This window comes from Ceratotherium simum, chromosome 37 (assembly GCF_057802395.1).
Source record: "Ceratotherium simum simum isolate JZ-2026a chromosome 37, ASM5780239v1, whole genome shotgun sequence".
Taxonomy (NCBI): Eukaryota; Metazoa; Chordata; class Mammalia; order Perissodactyla; family Rhinocerotidae; genus Ceratotherium; species Ceratotherium simum.
The window spans coordinates 19,160,477-19,186,329 of NC_141936.1; the positions used below are offsets into that span (position 1 = coordinate 19,160,477).

Sequence of the window (25,853 nt, forward strand, 5' to 3'; positions counted from 1 at the left end):
TGCATCCCACTAGCTTTTATGTGCAGTTTTTACTGCCATTCAGTTCTCAACATTGTCACAGTTTCTGATTTCTAATTTTACTTTTTACCCACAAATTATTTATAATTGTGTTGTTTCTCTATTTCCAAATATATAGGAAAAAGGATTGATTTTTTTCTCTGTAGTTTTATGTTTATTTCATGTGTTCAGGGTAAATTGTCTATGAAATGATTTTTTGATATTTGTGGCCTGCTATGTGGTCAATTTTCATAAAAGATCCAAGTGTGCTTCTGAAGAAGGTACATTCTTAAATGTAGAGTATCAAGTTCCAAATATATTGTCCATTACCTCAAGCCTGTTAATTGCATTGTTTGAAAATTCTGTATTTTTCCTACATAGTACTTACTAAACATATCAGTATTGAATTTTTTTTAAATGTATTAAAATCTTATGTGTTGAGGCATTTGTCAAATTCTACTTGTAATTCTGCTGACTTTAGGTCTACATACCAACCTCAGGCCTCTAAATTGGTTTATGTATTTAATAATTCATTACTGCTGGCAATTACATGAATATTGCTCTTTCTTTTTTGTGAGTTCAACCATATATTTATGTTTTTAATAGTATATATAACTTTTCTAAGTGTTCGTACCAAAAGGTTTTTCAAGGTTTATTTGTTTGTTTGTTTTAATTTGCCATACTTCCAGAAGCAGAATGTAATGGGAAGGAAGGAAGGAAGGAATGAAAGAAGGAAGGAAGGAAAGAAAGAAGACATTCTGAAAGTTGGATAGATTTTGTATATTCCTCTGGGTTCTGCTTTGTCTAGGTATTTTTAAAATTTCAGTGTCAGCCTATAGTGAGGAGGATGTATCTGAGAGTAGTGAGGCTTCCCATTCCATATATATGACTCTTCCCCGCTCTGTGCTGAAACAGAGAGCCATCCCCACTTAGGACTGGTGGGAGAACAATTTCTATTACACAATAAGATCAACTAGACTACAGGAAAAGTGTTTTGATATAGCATATGTTAGGGAACATCTCCTGTGCCTTCTAACCTAATTAGTTCACATTTGAGGCTTTCAATAAAAGAACACTCTTAGGAGGCTTCTGCTGGGTTTTTCTTTTCATGTGTGCTAATTATTATACCTACAATCACATAATCAACCTCTTGGGTTGTGAGGAAAAACACGGGTGTGAGTGGTTAATTGCAAAGGCAAGTGGCCCATTGCTTGTGCAATCAGCAGACCTCTAGCATATTAAATTTGGTGCCCAGCTATAACATAAATATTACAAGTGGCAGAGGCTGTCCTTTTAAAGCTAACTTCACAAATTCACTTGCAATTTTCTCAAACTCTTCAACCCTTTGCAACTCTTTTTTAAAAAACACAAACAAAAACTGAAAGATCGGTCATTAGCACACTTAATGATTTCATTTCTTCCACTTTCCAAGCTGTGCCCATTGGGTCCTCCAAACCAGAAGCTTTAAAATGAAAATGAACTGGTACTAGACAAAGTTTGTATCCAGCTGTAATATTTTAATGCTATAACAATTCAATTACATCTTTCAAGCAAATAAGATCAGTCTTCAGTGTCGTTTGCTAAATTTATTGTACTAAATCTAAAATGGAAAACAGTAGCTAGCTGTAAACACTGAGCTAATGGTGTTCTTTCTGTTCTAGATCTAATGAGGCTCAAACCCTCACAATGGGAAATAATTTAACAACAATATTTATGTAGATGATGAGCTTCGTTCTCTGACCCATATGGTGATGTACAGCAATGTTGTAAAGTAGATATCTTCCAGATGGACATTAAAACCCCAGCCCCATTCATTCCAAAGACAAATGGAGAGAGTGAGGCTGGTTTATTTTTTAAACTGACCCCAATAGTACTTAGATTAGTTAAATCAGTTTTGACCTCCTGTAAAAGAACCTTTAGAAGATACCTCTAACAAATAATTTTCAAAAAAGCAACATACCATGACAATGTTTAATTGGGTTCTAAAAATTAGCATGATTAGCCAGGATTTGTGATCAGAACATTAGCATAGAAGCCTGCACTCACCTGTCTGTCTTTGACAAAGGACTGAGATTCATGAAGTCTCAGTTTCTCCATCTGCAAAATGAAGATGGTAATCAATAGCCTTATTCTCCCAAAAGGACGAATGCTTTATCAACTCTAAAATACCAAAAAGAATAAGTTGTTATTTTTGTTATTTATGGGGATTATTTAACACTGAAACAAATCATGGATTGTTATGAGACCATGCCTCAGTTGGATCTGCGATTGCATGTTTATGATGAACTTTTGGCCTATGACTGCTTGACTCTTTAGTTAATGATTCCAACAGCCACATGTGAAGGATCCTCTTTTGAGTGGTATGTGGGTGTGTTTTCCTCATGTTTTCTGCAGATGTTTCAACTGAGTGTCAAAGTCAGGTCTCTTGGAGCCAGCCACGTGGGAATAAGCTCTCATTATACATGACCCAAGATCTCCTAGTCCAACCTCCTTTCTTTTCCTATCCAACTTTAATTTCCAGGTAAAGTTCAGAGTTTCATTTAGAGTGAAGTGGCTTGCCCAAAGGCAAAAAGGTATTCAATAGCCCACAAAGGACCCCACTCATCAATCCTATCTTATTGTGGGGCCATTCTTTTATTTGACCTGGAAGTCATCTTTGATTTCGTATTGTTTCCAGCAGTTTCGTGAAGTCAAATTCATCAAATATATCCCAGCTTATTAGGGTTGACAGTTCAAATGTTACTTTTACAAATCAATGTCCAAAGTAAGTTCATCCTAAGATAAAATTGCAATTTATTTATTCAATTATCTATCCTTTTTGTCTTTACTACCACACACACAAAGGCTTTAAGCCTTAGTATTAGAAAAAAAATCCCTTAATAAACTAAGTAAGGGGCTAAGGAATTAATGCCTTTTAAAGGATGTTTTCAAACTAGTCACATAAGAGGTTAACTCCAAGGGGATGAATCATTAGTATTTCAGGGTCAGGTATCACAAGAAGTATCGTCCTACTGTCCCTGAAATCTTACCAGGTAGGACAGGGAGCTTCTATTTACTGTACTACCAGGAACTGGGCCGAAGACAAATCCACCAGCACACCAAATTCTTCCTCTCTAGCAAACAGTGCTAGTGAAAATGCACATCCTATAGTGAGACAGTGTTTGGGAAATCCTACAATATGATACACAAACAATATGAGGAATTCATTTTCATATTCTCACCGCTATAATTCTACTTTTAGCCCATAAACATCAGCTTGTATACACACCAGCATGAAACAAGTCTGTTTTCGTGCTTTTTGTAAAGTGATATACTAAATCAGTGATCCTGCCCCAGCTCCCTGCAAAAATTCATGCTCTGATAAATTCAAAAGAGTTTATGGCTTTTAATCCTGTGACTTTGTCTGCCCTTTGATATTTCTGTAGTGATTTTCCTTCTGTTTATGGGAAAATCACTCTTTTTATTGTGCTTACTGCCATATGATCAATTTACAGAATCGGTTTCTAACCAAGTACACCACATTTTAGTTATTTCCTCCAAAGCTCACCTACTTTCAACATAATAGAATGGTACCTAAGGAAAGAGTAACTTTTTCTGTCTTTTACTTCCTATCACAAAGCAAAAAATAGACTAGAATTAAAGAGATGTTTACCTTATTGTCTTATGTGAGAGGCTGACTGATATTAATGTCTGATATGTTTTGAGGAAAGTAGAGACTAAATGACATGTACCCTGTCCCCCACTATCCAGCATGCTCAGCGAGCGCTGATCTGGGATAAGAGATCAATCATATGGAGTACAGAGAATGCAGAGCAAAAGAGGTGGGTTCTCTTCTCTGGGAAGGACCAGTTCTGAGGGCTTGTGGTTACACAGAAGTTCAACACACACTTCATCAGTGAGCAAGGGGTCTTCTCTGAAAGTATCTGAGAAGGACACATTCTCAGTAGTTGTGGGTAAAGGCATCTAGCTTGGTCAGATGAAAACCTGGTCATTAGCCAGGAAAGTCCATGCAGAGGGCTGCAGATTTCTAGAAACCAAATCCAGGGCAGACAGGAAAGAAATGAGAGAAGATTGGGCTTCCTAGCCTATGATCTGGAGTTTGTAGAGGAAATGACAGAAACATATTCAATCACCAGCAGCAATATTTATGTTGTCCAGAATGGATGGGAGAGTTGGTTAATCTGGGGAGCCAGGGAAGTTGGAATGTGCTTTAAGGACGGCTCCTTGGAATAGATGTAAAAGAGAGCTGACTTAAAATTTCCCAAAAATGTCCCAATTATCTCTCTCCCAAAACTCCTCCAGCTCCCCTCTTTAGTCTCCCTTTGTCTATCCAGTTTTACTCTTCTTCTCTTCCCCACAGTCAAAGAAGCTTAGATTCTCCAGTGCACCTCCTCCATTCCTTATCTAGAAAATTGAGCTTAGCTCAGTTAACTCTCCTAACTTACTCCGTTTACATTCTCATAAAACAAATGCTTGTGTAACCTTGAAGTTTCCTCAGCAAAATGAAATACCAACTAGCTAGCCAAAACCACCTGTCTCCAAATGATACTTCTAGGAACTTCGGTTTATTCTGCCATTGTACATCTTTTTAAGGACCTTTCTTGCCTTGATTCATTCACTCACTCACATGCTCTCTCAATAATTCATTTGATGAATATTAATTAAGTTTTTATTTGCAGAGGAACTGTGTTAGATGTTGAAAAAAATTGACCAAGACACAGTGCCCATCTTCAAAAGGTCACAGTCCTTTGAGGAAGACAGACATCTAAATAAATTCCAGCTGAGTGTCACGTAAATATGTACAGAATCATATAGAAGCACAAAACAAAAAGCAATGATTTACCTGAACAAGACAGAAGAGGTTTCAAAGCAAAAAGTATATTTGAGATGGTTACTGGGGGAGGAATAGAAACTCATCCGGATGGCAGAGGATAAATAAAAATAACGGCAAGTAACAATTATCAAGCTTGTATGTACCAGAAATTGTGCTGAGCCCTTTCCATGGATCATCTTATTTAATCCTCACAATAGCCCCAATGAGGTAGATATTTTTATTATTTTCATTTAACAGATGACAAAACAGGCTCAGAAAGGTTAATAACTTGCCCAAAGGGGATGTCATACAGAGGAAACATGTATGCAAGGCACTGTGTGTGAAAAGCAGGAAGAATTTGAGAAATGATCAGTAATTTAATGTGCTTAGGATGCAATAGGGGAGAAATCCTGTGGGTAAAGGGCAAGAAAATGAGACAAAGACTATAGCTGGAAAAGCCTTATCTAGAGTTTGAAATAAATCCATTAGGCAGCATGGAACGCTTGAAGAATTTCCCTTTCTTTCCCCATAATGTTTATGGCATAGAGAAGAGATAGATGCCCCCACCTCCAAGATCATCTCCTGCCTCCTCTTTGCTCAGCTAATTAACTACCATTGTAGGATGTGAGGGCTGAAGCATAGAGGCCCTCTCTCTCTGGGGTAGATGTGCTTGACTTCAGCTACAATAGCTATTACTTGGGTAACTCAAGGTTTTCCATGGCTGAAATAGCACAAAATTCTGACAATGAGGAGGGATTAGGGTCACAAGGATGCCTTCAGTCACAGGAGAAGCTCCCCACTCCCTACACCCTGTTCAGAAAGAAGTTCTGTTGAATGGAGATTATGTTGTGGTTCTGGTTCTAGAGAACTCCCTCACCTAAGGTCATTTGGGACATTTCCAAGAGAAGATAAGCCATCCAATATCCAGAAGCCTAGCTAAGCCCTTCCCCCCATTCGTGGTGGACTCTCCAACGCAGCAGCCAAGTGCTGAGAAGAAGGGGCTCCTCATCTTCCTGGTGTGCCTTGACTTTGACTTACAAAAGGCTTTCAATTGGCTTTTGCCCCAAGTCACGTATTTAGATGCTCAAATCGTCCAGCACAGGGAGAAATTTAAGTATGCCAAGCAAATACCATGGACTCTTAATTGCTATAATAATGAATAAAAAGGACAAAATTAGAAACAATTTTCAGTTAAGTAAATTGAGCCTTCTGAAGGATCTCCTTCAAGTCAGTGATGGAACTGACGTGAATGCCTACTGTGACCTGGGTAGTATGAAGGAGAGGAGGCTGTGGATAAAATAAGGTGAATAAAACACAAGCAAACACAAGCACTGCCAGGTAGAAGGTGCAGTGTGACAAGGGCATTGCAACATACTCTGAGAATTCAGACAAAAGAGAATGCACCTCTCCTTTTGAACATTGTTTTTTAAAAACTTAGTAATAAATAGAAAAGTGAGTGCTATTTGGATACCACTTCTGCTTCCTCTCCACAAATGGAAGGTGTAAAGGTGAAGCAAAGTAAGTGAATAATCCACAAATTGAAAAGCGTGGAACTGACTATATTCCTGCTTCCCAGTGTATGTGGACCAATAAGCGTATTGTCACATTCACATCACAATAGCTCTGTATCTATGAACGATTTGGATTTTACCTGTTCTTGTCTCATCAGCTAAAGTAGAGCCTAGCCCAGAGCAAAGAATTCTGACAATAAGCATTTCTGGGAATCCTCATGGGTTAGCAAATGGGTGTTTTTAAAAAATCTCTGTCAATCATCTAATGCTGGCCATTTTTCCCTCTTCCGCTCTGCTTCCTCCCTTTGAGTTCTTGCTCAAAATCACACAGCTAGTAAGTGGTAGAGCCAAGCCAAGACTCAAATCCAATTTTGTCTGACTCTGAATTTGATACTCTTAACCAGACTGGATTCTCATTATCTACTTCCAAGAAAGAATGGATCTTGGTCAAATTAATGTATTCCTAACAGTAATGATCCAGAAGATATTGACTATGTCCTTATGAGTTTTTAAGCCTTTTCTTGAATATTCTACTGTTGCCACAAAAAGAAGTGAGGCCAGTTTGTAACCAAAACAGCATTCCGCTCACTGATGCATGTATTTCACTTATTTATTTATTCATTCATTTGACTTGTTTCATTAATTCTTTTCTATTTTTCATTCATTCAACATATGTTTATTGTACATCTAAGAACCAGACACTGCTTGAAGCTGATCATATAATGGACAATGGGGCAGCCTAGCCCCCTGTATTCCTGGAGCCTACAATGGAACAGAAGTCAATGTCTTCCAGAAAGCTTCCTTTCCTTAATCCATCCTGCAGATCACCAGACTCATGCTGCCCCTCAGCTCCAAAATCATCAGTGATTTGACAAAGACAGCACAATTCTTCTCCTTATCTTTCAAGGGCCCTGGTGTGATCCCAATCTAACCAGCTATCTCTAAGGTTATTACTGTAATAATCATGCCACTTGAAACGTGATGCAGTAGAAAGCCCCCTGGACAAGGAGAAAAGAGAAAAGTAGATTTGAATCTCATCTCTGCCACTATTAACTCTGGAAACTTCAACAAATAAGTTAATTTCTCTGAGCCCCAGTTACCTCATGTATTAAATTGGGAGAGGGAATAGATTTGGATTCAACGTATTTAAGAATTATTCTTTGAACACCTAATATGAATCTGAATTCCACGAGACATTTCCTCATATTACAATATATATTTTATTTAAAACTTCACTTTAATAATGAGCAAACTGAAGGCAAATGATGTTGGCTTGAATAAAGTTACATAACTACTAATTGCATAGATTTCGTTTGAACACAGGTGTCCTGATTCCACTTGAAGACCTGACCAGATGACCACAAAAGATTCTTCCAGCTCAAAAATTCTATTCCTGCCAGCTTTGCAGTTTTATCTCTACTTTTCATCATGCAGAACCAACTCTTCAGCCAAAGGTGACTTCACATTTTTTCCCAAATGTCCTTTCCTTCACTTATGGAGCCCCATTTTCCTTTCCTTATTTAAAAAAAAAAATCTCTATGTCATTGAGCAAAATGACCTTCTCTTTTACCCCTTACTATTGTTAGGTATCTAGTCATATCTTTTTATTCATGAGACCAAAGATATTTCATATTTAAGCAGAACCTAGGTGGCATGTGTGAAAATTGAACATGTCAAAATACCCTAGGTGTTTCATATCAAGCGAGGTGTTCAAAGTCCCGTCATAAGCAGACATAACAAAAGTCCAAGGGTCTGTATTAGTGGTGAATAGAAGTAGGAGGATTTCTCAGATAAACCTGACAAGAACAAAGATATCCAGGGATAAAAACATCAGAGGATTGACACCTGTTCCACCTCTGGCATCAAAAGTCAGAACATAGAGGATATAAAAATTTTGTGCCACACCAAATGGTTGGACCACTGAAAAGGGGGGTTCTCAGTTGATCCCAGAAACATATGCTGAGACCTAACCCTTCTTTTGACAAATAATGATGGAGAATAAGCCAAGAATCTCAAATTGGCCAAGAATAGCTCAATTCCATTGCATCCTGTCTCTTTTTTAGTGGCATTTACACCTGAAAATTTCCAAATTCCTAAGGGTATTGTGGGAGGATACAGAAAGAAGAGGTATAAGGAAGAGTTCTACCATGTTACCTTTTATGGCTGCTGTTTACCCTTAATGGGATTGTTTTAAAAGCCCACCACAAATGCATCATTTATCTGAATCTAGACAGGTTCAGGAGGGGTTAAGAGAAGGTGCTAAGGGCTCTAAGTCTCTTCCTTCTGCACTAGACTTAGCCAAGGCCCTTCTGGAAGAGGAAACCTAAAAATCTCTGCTATTTTGTCAAGATCCATCTCAAACACCAATTGCTCCATGAAGTGTGTCTTGATGATTCAACTTTAAACGGCTCTGATCGTTCTCATCATTCCTTTCTTTCACCACCACACCTTCCCCAACACATTATGTCTATCTTTATCTTTAATCCTAAAGCTCTATTGCTACTTTCATGTCTGTGTACCCAGGGGTCTAGTGAAGCCCAGACCCTTTGCTCCATGTGTTCCTCAAGACACTGGGTTCCTCTAACTTGAAATCTATACATGCTCTGGCATGACCTTTCAGGATGCATGCCCACCTATAGAAACTGAATCACCTTGCAACTCATCCAGGAGTTCTTTGAATATTTTTCACTCTTGAACCTGTGGGCTACTCATAAGAATTCAGAGTGAGTCTCTCCACATTTTCCTCCTTGCTCTTGAATGCAGAAGAGGATTCAGAATAGCCAATTTAGCATTGCTTCTCAGGCCTGGCATTAACCATTTGAAACTAGAAATTCACTAGAGCTTTGAGTATTCATGGAACTCAGCTACCTTGTCCTTTAAATACAGCTAGTAATGTTCTGCTCATTGATGCCTAAGAGGCCAGTAGAGAGGCTCTTTTCTCTATACTTGGATATTTGTCTCAGCTTCATCCTCATCAGCCAGACCATGCAAAAGCCCAAAGTGTGAACTCTCTGGCACCCACATGAACCAGCAGAAGTTCCCCATACGTGGTTCTCTTGCTTGAGACAAAAATAGTCTCTTGCTTGTGGATGAAACCTCCAAAAACTGTCATTCACCAAGGTCAAAATACCGTGTGTCTGTCTTAAAGACTCTCATCCACGTCACAATAGTTAAATGCCAACTACACAACTATAAAAACTCATGTGGGCTAACATAAACCTCAAATCACCAAAATCAAAAGACCGTACCCCACACTAAGACTATGGCCAAAAGTCATACATCTTGACCTACCAAAGACTTTGCTGCTCAGTGTAGTTTGCTCCCCTAATTTCATTCTTTTTTAATTTCTTTGTGCCACTGGCCAATGCAAAAAGTATTGGAGGATTTTAAAATTATTACCTAAAATCTGCAGCCTCACTCCTCCTGTCTGCCACTTAGCAGCAGAAGGCTCGTGCAGGACAATGTAACCCAGTGCAAATGCTCTATGCAGGAAGGCAGGCTCCTAGGAAGAAGGGCAGAATCCAGCCAGTTATCCTTCCCAAGTTTACTGATCAATAAGAGTCCTACATTCATTGATGGGGAGTGAATCACAAGGTAGAGAGAAGCCAGGAGACACACTTGGACATGGAAGAAAAGGCCACGAATAAGGGCAAACTATTTCTTCCTTCACAATGTCCTCTTCATCCCTAGCAGCACCTAGCAAAGAACTTCTCATCTACTGGATGCTCAATATATATGTAGTTATTGGCATGAAACTGAACTGGAAAGAATTCTGGATTTTTCTTTTTTCTGTTTTACTGTCACCCTAACAGGAAACCTTTAGAAATGTGAAAGAAGCAAACCCATCTGAAATGTACATTAATTCCTAGATCCCCCCAGCACACAGGTTTAGCGAAGGGATGAGATATTTTATTGACTTTAAGAGGTTTAATTAGAGAGTCCTTTAAAATTAAATTCCCAATCAGTCATTTTTCACTCTGGCTCAGGACCTGTTTCCGACCAGCTGTTTTAACCCGTTTTCCCCACGTGGACTAGTAGGAAATACCAAAAGAGGCTTTCACCCTGGAAACATCACCGTACTGATTTTCCAGGTGGCTGTCCCAAGGCTGAGCCAAGGCTAGGCTTCCTTCATATCTGCATAATTGCAGAACGTTAAACTGGAATGGATAACACAAACCGTCTAGGATTATGCAGTCATTGCTCAGTTTCAAAAACTGAAGTCTACAGAGAACAAGTGATATTTTCAGGCTCCCTCAACACCTGCAATGGCAAAACTCAGGCTGGAATCCAGGCCACGGTGACCCTGTGAACAGGAATCTCACTGCTTGATGTCTTCCTCATAGTCCTTGGACCAAGGTCCGCCATTTTGTTTGCTCTGTTCTAGTGGCTGCATTGTCATACATAAGGAAAAATGTGAACATGAGCTAAAACAATTATGATTCCACTAAAATCGCCTTGCATGTTTCTCTTAGGGCCAGAGATAGGGAGGCGCAGACATTCTTCCTCTAAAGCTGCTTGACCTCTATTTGATTGAAAGCAACATCTGGTCTCCAGGCTTCCAGCGGTGTTTCTCCTATTGAGAGGTAGCCAATTGCAGACAGATGTGACATTTCCTCAACACATTGTGTTGACATCACTGACATATACCTTATTTGACCAACGGGCAGCCAAGCTTCTCAACACCTTTAAATCCGAAGCAATTCCTACCCAAGATGGCAGAAGAGCTATTCTCTGCATAGACTTTTCCAAGAGAGATGCAGAATGAGTCCAGATCTCATGCTGACTGCTTCCCACATTTTTTTCTGCTCCATATCCTGTCACTTAAGCCCCAAATTTTTCCCTTTCATACAATAAATGTGAATCACAGAACAAAAGTCATGAACAGGTATATCGCCTAGAAAAAACAATGAATACGTCTTAAATTTCAGCCACCCAAAAAGCCCCCAGGTGGAACACTCTCTTACAGCTGTCATGTAGTGACTTAATTCTTACTCTGGGACCCCAGCCTCTCCCTAATCCACTCTGTCCTACGTACCTCTCTGTACCCTTGCTACCCTATACTTTGTGAGGTAAACAGGCAGATACTATTACCTCCAACTGCCCGAAGAGGAACCTACAGTCCAGAAAAGGAATGTGGCTGGCCAGAGGTCACTTAAGTAGTTTGTGGCAAAACTAGGATTAGAACCAAGGACCTGATTCCAATTCCTCTGTTTATGCCAAGGGATCAAAGAGAAGAGTTATGCACTCAAGAGTTACTAATGTACCATGAAAATGTTGTTATTATTATTATTTATATTGTCACCATTAGTTTATTAATTATAGCAGCTAGAATTATCTTCTTTATTGTCTTTTCTCCGAAAAGTGGCTGAAATGGCTCCTTACTTTGTGAATCACATGGTAACGAGGGCATTGCATAGATTTCCTTCTAGAACATTCTCCATCTTAACGTTCCTCATTTCCCACTCTTACCTATAAATGATATTTATTGAGAGCTCAGTATACGCCAGGTACTATTTAAAGTGTATTACATGAATTAACTCATTTGATCCTCATATGAGATAGAAATTAGTATTATCCTCATTTTACAGATGAGGAAAATCAAGCACAACTAGTTAGAAATAGAGACAGGATTCAAACCGAGACAGGTGTCAGAGCCCGTGCTGGAATCACTGTGCTATACATACTCCCTAAAGGCACACACTGAAAGCCCTCAGATCTACATGGTCAGGTTCAGTAGTTGTTTAATTAATTGAAAAAGTTAGCTAAAGCAGGAAGTCATTAAAAAGAGAAATACATACCTACATTTATTCTATGCATTTATTTTAAGTTAAGACAGCATTTTTTTTTTTAGCAACTCCTTGTTTTCAAGTATTTCAAAACCATTCAATTCATTTTTCCAAAATCCAAGTCATTTTTTTGATGGAGGCTTATACTTGGTTGCTCCACATAATTATAATAGTAGGTTTTAAGGGATATAAACAGGTTTTTCGAAGAAACACAACTGGCTCTTGGAAAACGTAGAAGTAAACTTGGAGCATTCAGCTGGCCACAGGTGTCACTGAATATGTCTGCAAGAAGGAATAGAAACGTCAGACGAGGAAATTGAGTAAATAGGGGTTAGTTAATGTAACTTCTGCTATATCTACTGCTGATATGCTATTATGCTATTAGATATGCTATTATGTGGCATATCTAAGTGGCACATAATATCTAAATTCTGCTGTTTTTAAATGAAAATTAATAAAGCAAGGGTTTATACAAGTACCATAACTATTGGTTTAGATAGAAAATGTTACATTAATTCAGCAAAGAAGTAGATCTAAGTCAGAACATAAGAGGCTTAGGAACTGGCTAGTCATAGGAAGAAGAGAAGAAAGGAGACAAAGGCAGCTCTGAGTTTTCATATCTAGGTACCTGGGAGAATGAACTCCAGAATGAGGTTGAGAAAATTTGACAGAGATAGGATGAGATTGTCAGACTACGTAATGAGTGTAAGTAATTTGAAGTTAGCAGAATATCCAAGAGTAAATATTTATCAGGGCTTTGGGATTTAGTGTTGAATCTTGAGACCAAAGTCAACGTTGGCAAGTCTAGCTGAGGCTATAAATTTGGGTAAGTTCTCCAAGGAAAAGGGAGGAGAAAAGAGAGAACAGATTTTTTAAACAACAGCAGAATCATTACACTGCATCAAGTATAAATTAGGGGTCCAGAGGAATGCAGAAGAAGGGTGGGCTACAACTTCTCCGTCATGGCAGCTGGCACCCCTCCAAGAAACTGAAATATGAAATGAAGCCACTTCCTTTTCAAGTTCTAATGCCAAGTAAGTCTAGAAATGTCCTTGTTCCTTCTTCTCTAGCATCTTCCTTCCATGACAACTCCAAGACTTTGAGAAATGCCTATTCAATCCAGTTGTGGGTATTAGTGTTTTGAGAAGAGAATGTTAAAAAAAAAAAATTTTAAGAAAAGTCCAAAAGAAAAACAAAAGCTGCTTAGCCATCCAAGGAGTCCAATTACCTTTGAACTTCAAAGGGACAGAATTAAAGGGTTCATGTATGAAGATTAATTCAGTTTGCCTGATAGTGAAGAAAAGAAAGCAAGACAAATTGGTGTAGGTGGGATTAAAAAGAGATAAGTACCAGACAAGGGAGATAGTTATCTTAGAGGGTTGCCATTGAACATAGCAGACTGGCCTCCACAGGCTGATGAATTATGGCTGTGTTCACGCATTGTCAGTGAAATCTGCTAAGCCAATGAGCTGGTCCATCCCTCTCTAGAAAAGAGATGCGCTTATAGTCCAAGGATCACCTCCACAGTCCTGTAGTAGCGTGCTCTTCACACAGGGCAGAAAAACCATCTCCCTTCCCTACAGAGTTACACTCCACTGTCAAGCTTCTATTCCTGCCTTGGGCCCAGTATTCCCAGTGTTAACATGTTTTAATCATGTGTGCACACATATACACCCACACTCTTGGCTGGGTCTTTCAGCTATGCTATATGCCTAAAAGAACCCTCCCAACCTCCTCCTCCCAGCCCTAGAGCAGAGCAAGTCCTCTGTATCTCAGTGCCCAGATCAACATCCATTCCCATCTCAATGAGTGATTTTCTTTCAGGCAAAAGACCCATTCTCAGTCTTGCTGTTTCCAGATGCCTGTGCTTCTGGCTAGAGAAAAGTAGATCTAATTCCTTACTGGGAATATGTTGAACATGTTACCCTTTCCACTAAAACATTATTGTGGTTTAGTTGTTGTGCATCAGAATTTTGGATAGGTAAGAAAAAGCAACCAAACAAATTAATATTTAATGGTAGAATCAATTGCACACTCTATTTTTTCATAGATATTTTCCCAGAAAGCCTCAAAGCTTCTATTTAGCTGCTTATCTGCTGTTTACTCCAGGTCTTTTCATTCTTGCTTTGCACTGTTCAATTTTTGCACTTCTACTAAGTGAGAAGCCTAACAGAGAAGTTCAGCACTGGAGGAAAGAAATGACCCATGTTGCCCAGAGGTTGGAGTTTTGGCAGGGCCCATTAACCATCCATAAATTCATTGACACTAAGATATCTCCTCAGAGTCACACATATTGGTACCACCATTGAATCAGACATCATGTTTCCAGATTTTAGATTTTAGTGCCATTTCTACTGAGACGTGTCACTTTTCTTGCTAGATAATAACTTGAAGAAAAAATCACAAGTCATCTTAAAGTAATATTGTTCACTCTACTCATTTTAGAAAATGAGAAAGTGATTAAAAATAAATTAAAATCATCCACAATCTCGCTCCTCCTTAATGTAGTTTCCATTAACATCTGGTTATGTTAACTTACTGGTCTTTTTTTCCTATTTTATATTTTTGGCTATTTTTGCACAAACTTGTCATATCGCTATGTTTCAATTATGTATCTGATGTCTTTGATGTCTATTTTAGTGGAAACATTTCCTACTCTATTAAAAATTATCAACATCATTTTGGTGGCTGCATGATATTCCAATATGAAGATTCATCACCATTTGTTTAACTTTTCCCTATTGTAAGACACTCAGGTTATTTTAGTTTCTTATATCATATGTATCACTGTAATTACCAACTTGAAGATAAATGTTTGCACACACTCATCAGCTGCTTGATTTCAGACAAGTTACTTGAACTATCCGTAAGTCATCTGTTCCTTCACCTATAAAATAGAGATAATAATTACCCTTCACTCCTAGGTGGCTTAAAGGATTAAGTTTACATTTACAAAGTTCTTAGAATAGTGCCTGGAATCTAGTAAGTAACAAAAGTGTTGATGAAGAAATAAATAAATTTTCAGCTCTTATTATTTGCACAGGTCAATCAAACACTGATTCAGTGAACCCCCATGTTCTGGGGGTTGTGAGGAAGAAAAGACAATAAACCATAAGTAGCTCACACCAGCCTTCTCACCTTGAGTGAAACATTTGGGATCCTAGACAGAGCACATAGCAGGTGATATTTCTACACCCAAACACAAAGTATACCCATGAACTGATCTCTTCAGAAAGAAATGTTCTTCTTTCTATAAATCAATAGCTAAAATAAGTGGATGATTAGTGTCTATAAAGAGAAAATGAAATTTTACCCATTAGATCATCGTAGAAAAATTCTTGCCTATTCTCAAAACATATCCTTTTATCATTGAGGATTTTATAAACTTTTATTATTTTTATCACATATATGCTTATAATTTATCTGTTGACAAAATATATATTTTAAAAATAGGCAAAAAATCCTAAAAACACAAATATTTTAGCAACTATCTTTTCAGTGTATATTCAGACTCCTTTCTCCTTTTGTCTAACAAATTTAGCTTCTGTTCAATACTATACATATTATTTTGTAACTGGCATTTTTACTTAAGTATCTTTCCATGTTGATAAATGTACAACTTTGATATTTTGTGGAAATCTATTTTATGAGTGCACCATAACTGACTTACATGAACCTCTGTTACTGTACAATTAAGAACTTCTTGTTATTATAAACAAGACTATAATAAACATCTTGAGATAAATATCTTTGTACACTTGTCCAATTCTTTCCCTTAGGATAAATTCCTCATAACACAATCGCTGATCCAATCATATGTATACTCCAAGACTTTCATCAAATTGCCACCCAGAATATAAACCACCCCCAGCAGAGTATCAGAATGTTTGTTGTCCTACATCTTTGTCAACATCAAGAAGTTTTTTTCTTGCAATTTTCACCAATATGATAACTAAAATGTAGTATCTCATACATATATTTACATCTCTTTGATTACTAATAAAGTTTAAACTTTTAAAAGATATTTTATCTTTAGAAAGATATCTTTAGCCTTCAGAAAGTCTAGGAGTAAGGGATTGAAAACTAAAGATATTTGTAATGTAGTAGTTCTTAACATTATTTGGGTCTTGGTCTGATGAAAACTGTTGAGTGATGTACACACACACACAAAATGTGGCATACAATTTCATACGTCTTCTGTAGTATACCTATGGGATAAATGATGTCCACAGATGTGTCTGCCTTAGATTAGTGTTAAATGAGTAATCACAAATTCATCCTGCTTCCATCCTTCTTCATTGGAACATGTCCAGTCAGCTTCAGTTATCTAGTAGCGGTGCGCAGAATTAGAACTAATTCCACCAACAACTTCTCAAGCTGTGCTATATTTAAACAAAATCTCAACATGAGAAAAGTAAGCAAACTGGAAAGCTCCAGCTTTGGTAATGGATGATTTGCGTAGATGAGCCATTTCTTCAAGGCATTCGAGGCTGTGAGGTCTAAAAGGGGAGCTCAGGACACCGGCAAAGAAGTGCTGAGGTTGAGTCATTAATCCTCAGATAAGCCACATACAGCTCCAAGAGCTATTAGGCCCTACGGATTTTATAAAGCTTATGAGGGGAAAATGAGTACAGGCAATCTCCTCTGAAAAAAAATCTGCTGTAAAATAGCCAATCTCAAAGAAATACATTAGGGGATAATTATTAACTTTTCTTACAGATTTTTCATTTGACAAGAGGTTTTATTATAGGTCTCCTCTAAACAGTACCTAGGACATTTAAAAATAATTCTGTTTTCAAAAATGTGATTTACCACTCACTTATTGTGTAAAATGTCTTGTTCTCCTGAGACTAAAGATGTTCTATGCCAATAAACTATTTTAATGCATCATCTGTGGCTCCTTGGGAGACCACAATGCTTGATAGATAGCAGGAGTGATCCACTGTGTTATTACAGAGGCTGTACTCAGAAGGATAATCAATAGATCGGTGTCAAGCTGAGGAGCAGAGGAGGAGCATCACTAGTGGATTTCTTCTTGTCTTTGACTTGAGAATATTGGTATTCCATGTTTCTGCCAGTGATCCGCATGATGGAATAGTTAGTACAACATTAAGCTTTGCAGGTGACACAAATCTAGAGTGGCTGGCATTTGCATTGGAAGATTAAATGCCTTTGTGTATTTGAAGAGTGTTCAGAAATAAAGAGAACTGAACATGAAAAGGATAAGTGAAGGAGAGAAACACTGGACAGAAACAACTTGAGCAACCAATGGAAAAACCACAAAGGAAGAAGACCCACCTGTCTTGAAAAACACAGCCACCAAAGGCATAAAGAATCAGATTTGAAGATATGATGACCTTGGACCAATTTTTAAAAGAAACCATTCATTTACTAATTCAATAATATTTATCAGGCACCTGGTCTGGGCCAGCCCCTGTGATGCTGAGATAGTTAAATATAGACACCATGATCCGGTCTTTCCAGCAGATCATTTTTGATAATGGAATATATTTTACTAGGAGCTAAAATCCAGGAAGTTTCTTCTCAGCTTTGGAGGAAGGGTGAAGATTCTGGAAGACTGTTGAGGAAGAGGCACAGAACAGAGTTAAAATGTGAGACCTCAATTGGAAAGACAAAGTACCTGGTGTTTTTCAGCCTTAAGAGGGATCCAATAGTAGTCTAAAGGTACATGCACCCCTGTGTTCATTGCAGCCTTATTCACGATAGCCAAGACTTGGAAGCAACCTAAGTGCCCATCAAGGGACGAATGGATAAAAAAGCTGTGGTATATATACACAATGGAATACTACTCAGCCATAAGAAACGATGAAATCCAGCCATTTGTGACAACATGGATGGACATTGAGGGCATGATGCAAAGTGAAATAAGTCAGAGGGAGAAGGTCAAATACAGTATGATTTCCTTCATTAAGTAGTAGATAATAACAACAATAAACAAACACATAGGGACAGAGATTGGATTGGTGGTTACCAGAGGGGAAGGGGGGAGGGAGGAGGGTGAAAGGGATAATTGGGTACATGTGTGTGGTGATGGGTTGTAATTGGTATTTTGGTGGTGAACATGATGTAATCTATGCAGAAATAGAAGTACAATGATGTACACCTGAAATTTTTACAATGTTATAAACCAATGTTACTGCAATAAACAAAAAATTTAAAAAAAAAAAAAAAAAGATACCCCGCTATTTCCATTTACTTAGAGTGGAACTTCTTTTAAATGGGTCCAAACACTGCACAACAGTATAAATAAAGACAATGCCGGGGATAGTCAAAGTTAAAATAGAATTTAGGTGGACAATATGGGAATCTCCTTTGCAAAACTTTGAAATGCAATAATCCCTTTTGGATAAGACTTCTGTTAAACGAAGGATGTAGTTCATGGCGTCCCATATCCCTTCTAGTTGTTTCTATCTATAAGAGCTCTACTTAATGATGATTTTCAGATTCTCAAATTGGAAACTAGCCCATCACCTGGACAAGAATAAACATTTTTTGGACTTGTTCAACTCTTAGGCATTTATCTCCTTATTGAATTACAGTTTATCTCAGCCACTGTCTATGCAATCCTAAAATTCTAATTGATATATGGGAAGGTGGCCCCTAAATTGAAGTATTAAAACTATTACATTTTAGAGTTTGTAGATATTTCTCATTATATAGGCACAACTCTATTCTGTAGATGTTCTTCTAACCTTTGCTAGCCTTTATATCTAGTAAGTGTTTTCTAATTTGAAAGGTAATATGTATTTACTAAGAGCTTAGAAAATTTATTTAGAAAATTTAGAAAACTCAGGTAAGCAAAAGAAGAAAATAAAAATTGCCCAAACCTTATTGCTCAAAGATAACCACTGTTCACATTTTTATTTCATCTGGTCTGTGATTTCAGCATTTATGCCTTCCCGTTGTGACACACATTTTCATATGTAGAACAATCCCATGGGCTTACCCAGATTCAGTCAACTGGGCTGCAGCATTCACAAAAGAGCCTTTGGTTTATTCACAATTCCCACAGTAACTGCAGAAGTAAGTGTTTCTTCTCAAGCTTGTGGAAGGGCAATAATGTAAAACAGTGGGTGGAAATATGGCACGGTGGTTATGAGTCCAGGGTTGGACGTCCTGTGTTCAAATCCACTCTGTCTCGTTGTTGTGATCTGGAGCAAGAGAGTTCATCTCTAAGTCTGTTTCCTCATCGTTAGAATAGCCAATAACATCTCCTACCTAGTCAGCTTGTTGTAAGCATTAAATAAATATTCATAAAACATGCCCAGTACAATGCCAGCCACACAGAAGGGGCTCAGTAAGTGTGTTGGCACTTGTTTTTTATATTATTTATTACTATTATTACAATACTCTGAGTGAGAGCCACTGCTCTGTGTGTATAGATGTGTGTACCTTCCTTTTTTGGAAGGTTAACTTATAATGCTCATCTGTCCACATTAATAAATGTTATTCCAAAATATAACTTTGAAATATCTGCATAATAATCCATTATTTGCACTTATTACAAGTTCTTTAACAATTCCCTGTGTAGGATATTTAGGTTGTCTATAACTTTTCAATTGTTATAAATAGTGATGTGGAATTAGAGGATTATGGAGCTTACAAAAGTTCAAAGCTCTTAACACGTGTTGCTGAACCGCCCTCCAGAAAGTCTGGATCGTCTTATAGTCCCACCGGCAGTGTATAGAATTCACATGTTGGTTTGTAGGTGTGGCCTTTCTCTCCCCAAAGCCCTGTCTGACTTCACTTAAACTCCAAGATGATAATGAAAAATTCTGTTATTTCTTTGGTTATTAACATCCACTTGGCTGATATTTCAAACCCAAGCTTCACAAAACTGAGTTTAACTTCTTCTGACTTCCTGTCTCTTGGTGCCAACAACCTCGTCAGCAGTATACGCTTAAAATTCACCTAGTCATTTACTCTTTCCACTCTCCTACTTTCTGTATGGAACATATTGCAAAATCCTGTGACTTTTCGTCCAAAATATCTTTTGGTCCTGCTTTTCTTTCCATATCTACTATCATCAACCTAATGGATGGCCTCCCTTCTCTCTGGCTAATACCATTGCAATAATGACCAATAGATCTCTCCATATCCCATCTCTTCTTTTTTCAGCTTCCTCCACCTTGGCACCATATTAGTCTGATCATGCTGTTCTCCACTAAAAATCCCCCAGAGGGTCCACACTCTCTGTGGAATAAAGCTCAGACTTCTTAGTCTGGCATTCAGCATCATTTAGTCTGTCCACATGCTGCCTTTCTAGGTCTCTGGTCCCTCTCTCCCTTCAGGAAAACCTTGCCCCTACCAGGCTCGGCAGTATCCACCTGCCTATATTTGCTTAGACGGCTCCCCTGGGAATCCTCTTTTCTCTCTCTGTTTTTCAAGATTCAGCTCAATCTCATTTTCTCCATGAACTCTTCCCTGGCACTTTGCCAAAAACATCTCTCATTTCTCAAAATTCTCATATTCCCTCATTTGTTTGGGGAGATGTGGTAGGCAGAATAATGATCTCCCTACAAAGACATCCACATTCTAATCCCCAGAAACTGTGAATATGTTACATTATATGGCAAGGGGGAATTAAGGTTGCAGATAAAGTTATGGTTGCTAATCAGCTGACTTTAAGATAAGGAGATTATCTTGGATTATCTGGTGGGCCCAATGTAATCACAAAAGTCCTTAAATGTGGACGAGAGAGGAAGAAAAGTCAGTGTCAGAGCAATGCAATGTGAGAAAACCTTGATCGACCATTGCTGGCTTTGAAGCTAGAAGGGGTCCACCAGCCAAGGACTGCAGGCAGCTTCTGGAAGCTGGAAAAGACAGGAAAACAGATTCTCCCCTCAAGCCTCCAGAAAGAAATATAGCTTTGCTGACACCTTGATTTTAGCCCAGTGAGACCCATTTTGGACTTCTGACCTCCAGAAATGCAAAATAATAAATTTATGTTGTTTTAAGCCATTAAGTGTGTGGTCATTTGTCACAGCAGCAATAAGAAATTAATACAGGAGGCAAGAAGTGTGGTGGAAAGAGTATAAATTTGGGATAAATACACCTGGATTTGTATCCCAGATCTGCCACTGGATAACAATGAGATGCTGGACACATTTTTTATTTTTTTAACTTCTTTGTACCTCGGTTTTGTTATCTATAAAATGTGGGGAAAGATACTTAACATCATGAGGTTATTGAAAGGGTTAAATTACATTTTTTTATATATTTAACGCCCAAGATAGTGTCTCTGGTACCTAATAGACACTCACCTAAATCTTTAACAATTAGATCCCTCTCTTCCTTCACTATGGCCTTTAAAATATTCATTCTTTTTTTTTTCCTTTTTTTAAATATGGAACGCTTTGGGAATTTACGTGTCATCCTTGTGCAGGGACCATACTAATCTTGTCTGTATTGTTCCAATTTTAGTATATGTGCTGCCGAAGTGAGCACAACATATTCATTCTTTAGTCATTGCTATGTGGGATTTGCCCTAGCTTTGCCAGTATATTGTGGGTAATCAATGCAGTTGTTTGTTTTTTACTTTTTTATACCAGGTTCTAAGCACACAGTAACCCAGGTGGAGGGAAAGAAGGAAGGAAAGATGGAAGGAAGGTAGGAAGGAAGGAAGGAAGGAAGAAAGGAAGGAAGGAAGGAATGAGAGAAAGAAGGAAATTTGAATAAATTTATCACTTTTCAGGCAGTATTTTTTATTGTATCACTCTAAAATATTCTGCCAATCTGGATATGAAAGAAAAAAAAATGTTTCATAAAATTCTTCCCAGGAGAAGAGAAATAAAAATAAATATGTTTTGTCATGTTGTATAATTTGATTTTAGCTTTTTATGAATCTTCTCCATCAATCAATGATACATTTTCAAATTGTAAATAGCTTATGATGATCAAAACAAACAGCAAACATAGGCCACAAATTGATACAAATAATTTTCTCTCTAAGGTGTTGATTGAACAAAATGGAATCTCATTGAGATCCAATTAAGAAGAACTCACCAGGAAGCCATAAATGACCCAATGCATCTTGTGGGTTTACAAAAATAGCTCATAGAGTGAAAGAAACTGTCTGTTGTTGTTGCTTTCATGTTTGTTCAAAGTACTGTTTCAAAAAATCATCTTAGAAACCAGTTGCATATTATCATAAAGGTTTCACTTCCTGGTTAGAGACAAAGAAAGAAGGAAGGAAAGATGAAAATAAGGAAGGAGACTAATACTTCATTTGCTCTGCTCGATCCCAACACCATGCTGAGTGCTTTCACATGCATCTCATTTAATTAAAGGAATTTGAAGTTTCATTTTGTGGACTCGAAAGTAATCCACTGAGTTGTAAGTGAAAGATCTTAAGAGCGTGCTGACGACAAACTGGGCTCACAGTGCTGAAATATAGACTTAAGCCTTGAGTTAAGGGAATTCAGCTCTTGTTGAATTAATGAAATATTTCAGCCCAGTAGGATTTGTTTTTTAATTTTTTATTCTGCAAGGAGTCAAACTCAATTTCCTGAGGTGTAACCTTATAGTTTAATTTTCAAGGAAACAAGTTAAGAAAACAGTAGCTCTGTGGCCAGCCCAGTGGCGTAGTGGTTAAGCTCACATGCTCTGCTTTGGTGACCCCAGGGTTCATGGGTTCGGATCCCAGGAACAGAGCTACACACTGCTCATCAAGCCATGCTGTGGCAGGCGTCCCACATACAAAATAGAGGAATATTGGCACAGATGTTAGCTCATGGCCAATCTCCTTCAACAAAAACAAAAACAAAAAAAACAGTAGCTCTCCCTTTTTGAAAAGGAAACTTACTGGCCCCGATGAACCATGACACATGGTGCACTTCGCAATGGCAGGTGGGGCTGATCTCTCCCCACCTGATTTCTCACATGCAAAGGGAAACTTGTTTACCGTCATCAACAAGCATCCATTAGGCATCTAATGGAATGGAGAGTTATGCAAAGAGAATTCAACAGACACATTTTCCTATCCTCCTCACCTTCTCAAATTATGCAAAATTATCTCCCTTTGACTACAGATTTGCAGAGGATTCTGCTAGTGACTGGTACAAGCAGTTCGTTACTCTGAGAAAAATGTGTTCGATCACAAATCATAAGAACAGACTGTCAGGTTGCCAAAACTTGTCATTCTGGGCTTTATTATTATTATTGTTGTTGTTGTTAAGCATTGTGCCTGTCCAAGAACTATTTTCTGGAATGTGAGTTTAATAGAACTAACTACCAATACCATCTTTTATCTCTCATTTCATGTCTCATCTATATCTCAGCACGAAAACAAGCAAATCTAATGCAACGGATAGAAATGACCTTTCAAGAAGAAAAGTTATCAATTATTTCCCCACAAGTTTATAAAAGTGCCAAAGTACAGATTCCAGTATTATTTATTCAGCCCCAATTGCTCTGTTCTAGCCACCATGCCATATGGCACCTCATTTAGCACTGACAATAATCCTATCAAGTACTTTCTACCATTGCCTTTATAGATAAAGGCATTAAGACTTAGGAGGCTGAGAGACATGCCCAGATGCATAGCTAATCAGTAGTAGTCGTGATTGGAACCTAGTTCTGATTTCAGTTCTTTGCTCTTCCATTATCTCTTAATGCTTTCTTATACCCCCGCACACTCCTGTAATAAATTCAAAGCTTCAGCCACTGTCCTCACCTCCATTTCAACTGTTCTCTGCTATGCTTGAAACATGTGTTTTATCTGCAGATAAAATGTGCTGATTGTATGATTGATACCCAACCAGACTGATTTAGAGCTAACTTTAACAGAATGAGACCAAGCTTTTCTCCAAAACATTCATTGGGCAGATTGAAAGTTTCAAAGCAGATAGACCCAGTAATATCAAAGTTATTAATTTGTTGCATCTGTATATGGAGACATGTGCTAATGATTTCCTTTCCTTGTTCAAGGCACTCAAATCAAGAAATAAGGCTCAAGTAGAATGAAGAAGAAACCACCTAAAGGAAAAGTGCTGTGTGTTCATTTCCTTAGTGTTTTATATTGAGTAGAGAAATTACCAATTGTTTCTGTCCTGGGGAGCAGGGCATCAAACTGGTTAAGAACATCATAGGCTTTGCAAATTCTGCCTCCAGTATTTATCAGCTATGGGAGTTGGGGGAGTCACGTGGTCTTATAAGATCTCAGTTTGCTCATCTCTAGAAGGTTGATAATAATAGTTTATAATAATGGTAAAACTCATATAATCATTCAAGGCATGAATGAAATATCATATAAGCTTAGCACAATGAAGGAAAAATGGTAAGCACTAAAGAGTCACAGAAATGTTTTTTTATCAGGGCCAGCCAGATGGCGTAGCAGTTAAGTTCGTGCGCTCCGCTTTGGTGGCCCAGGGTTCGCTGGTTAGGATCCCGGGTGTGGACCAACACACCGTTTATCTAGCCATGCTGTGGCAGAGTCCCACATATAAAGTAGAGGAAGGCAGGCACGGGTGTTAGCCCAGGGCCAATCTTCCTCAGCAAAAAGAGGAGGATTGGGAACAGATGTTAGATCAGGGCTAATCTTCCTCACACACACACACACACACACACACACACAAATATATTAGTTTAAGGCTTTTTATCTCCAGAATGTGAATAGAAGATACTAAACGTGGTCTCCTATCAACTGAATTATTTAATCAGCTGCAGCATTGTTCCTTGATTCTTCCAAGCTATTTTTAAAGCTTTCCAACAAGTTATTCACAGGCAAAGAAACACCATCAACGAAAATTATGATTAATATTAAACATTCACTGTGTTTCCAAGGAATATTAGGGGGGAAAGGACCACAATAGTTGCACGTTTTCCTAGGGGTAAGCTTCAACCATTTTTATGGAAGGTGGGAAATGGAAAAGTTGTGTCTGTGTTTTTCCCCCCATGGAAAAAGAAAAAAAGGAATTTTCATAGAAATGATTTTTCTGGCATTTCTATTACAATATGAGAATGTCACATGCAAGATTTTTATACTCCAAGATAAAAAATTCCATGATAAGTGGAAATTAAAAAGTGAGAATTTCTCGATTCTCATTATTGAGTCTCAATTGCACAGTACTGACCACTGTGACATATGGCATCTCATTTAGCTCTCGATAGTGTTCCCATTGCTTTAGCACCACCAGAAATAAAGGAGAAATTCCAACACTGCTCATTCACCTTCATTACTTTAGTACCTGTGAGCAGGCATCTAGGAATAATGAGAAATACTGAAGCCAGATTCAGGGCTTAGGAGATCATGATTTCCAGGTTCTAACTCAAGACCTTGCCAGCCTCAAAATAACATGCTCTTACTGCTGCAGCATGAGAAAATCCAGTCCAAATAGCTTATTCACAAAGACAGAGGATGTGCAAACCATGTATGCTGGACTCAGATGACTTCATCACAGCCTGGAGAAAGAAACACGTCTATAGTCAAGAGATCTAGTCCAAGAATGGTTTTCCGCATTTCCTATGGGAATCCAGAGGAAATTTCTTTACAAAACTCATATTATTTTCTCTAAATCCATGGAAATTTGGTGTGTCATCTGATAGGGGTTGAAGGTGAGCTAACTAGCACCACATATGTTAAATGCCTTAATTCCCTGGCAGAATGAGTTTCATGTTAATAATTCTAGGGGCTGGACTTTGTGGAGTTTCCCTGCTTCTTCCAAGATGGTCAATCACTAAAGAGCAAACACTCATGATGCCACAGATCAACATAGTCCCGTGTTT

The 25,853-nt window shown here is 38.1% G+C and overlaps 1 non-coding gene across 1 annotated transcript; it reads right to left on the reverse strand.

Annotated features, from left to right (window-relative positions):
• Nucleotides 1-21,468: 21,468 nt before the first annotated feature.
• LOC147912313 (U6 spliceosomal RNA) lies at nt 21,469-21,575 on the reverse strand. Its single transcript, XR_015550090.1, has one exon. It is a non-coding gene; the product is annotated as a U6 spliceosomal RNA (small nuclear RNA).
• Between the last annotated feature and the right edge of the window lie 4,278 nt (nt 21,576-25,853).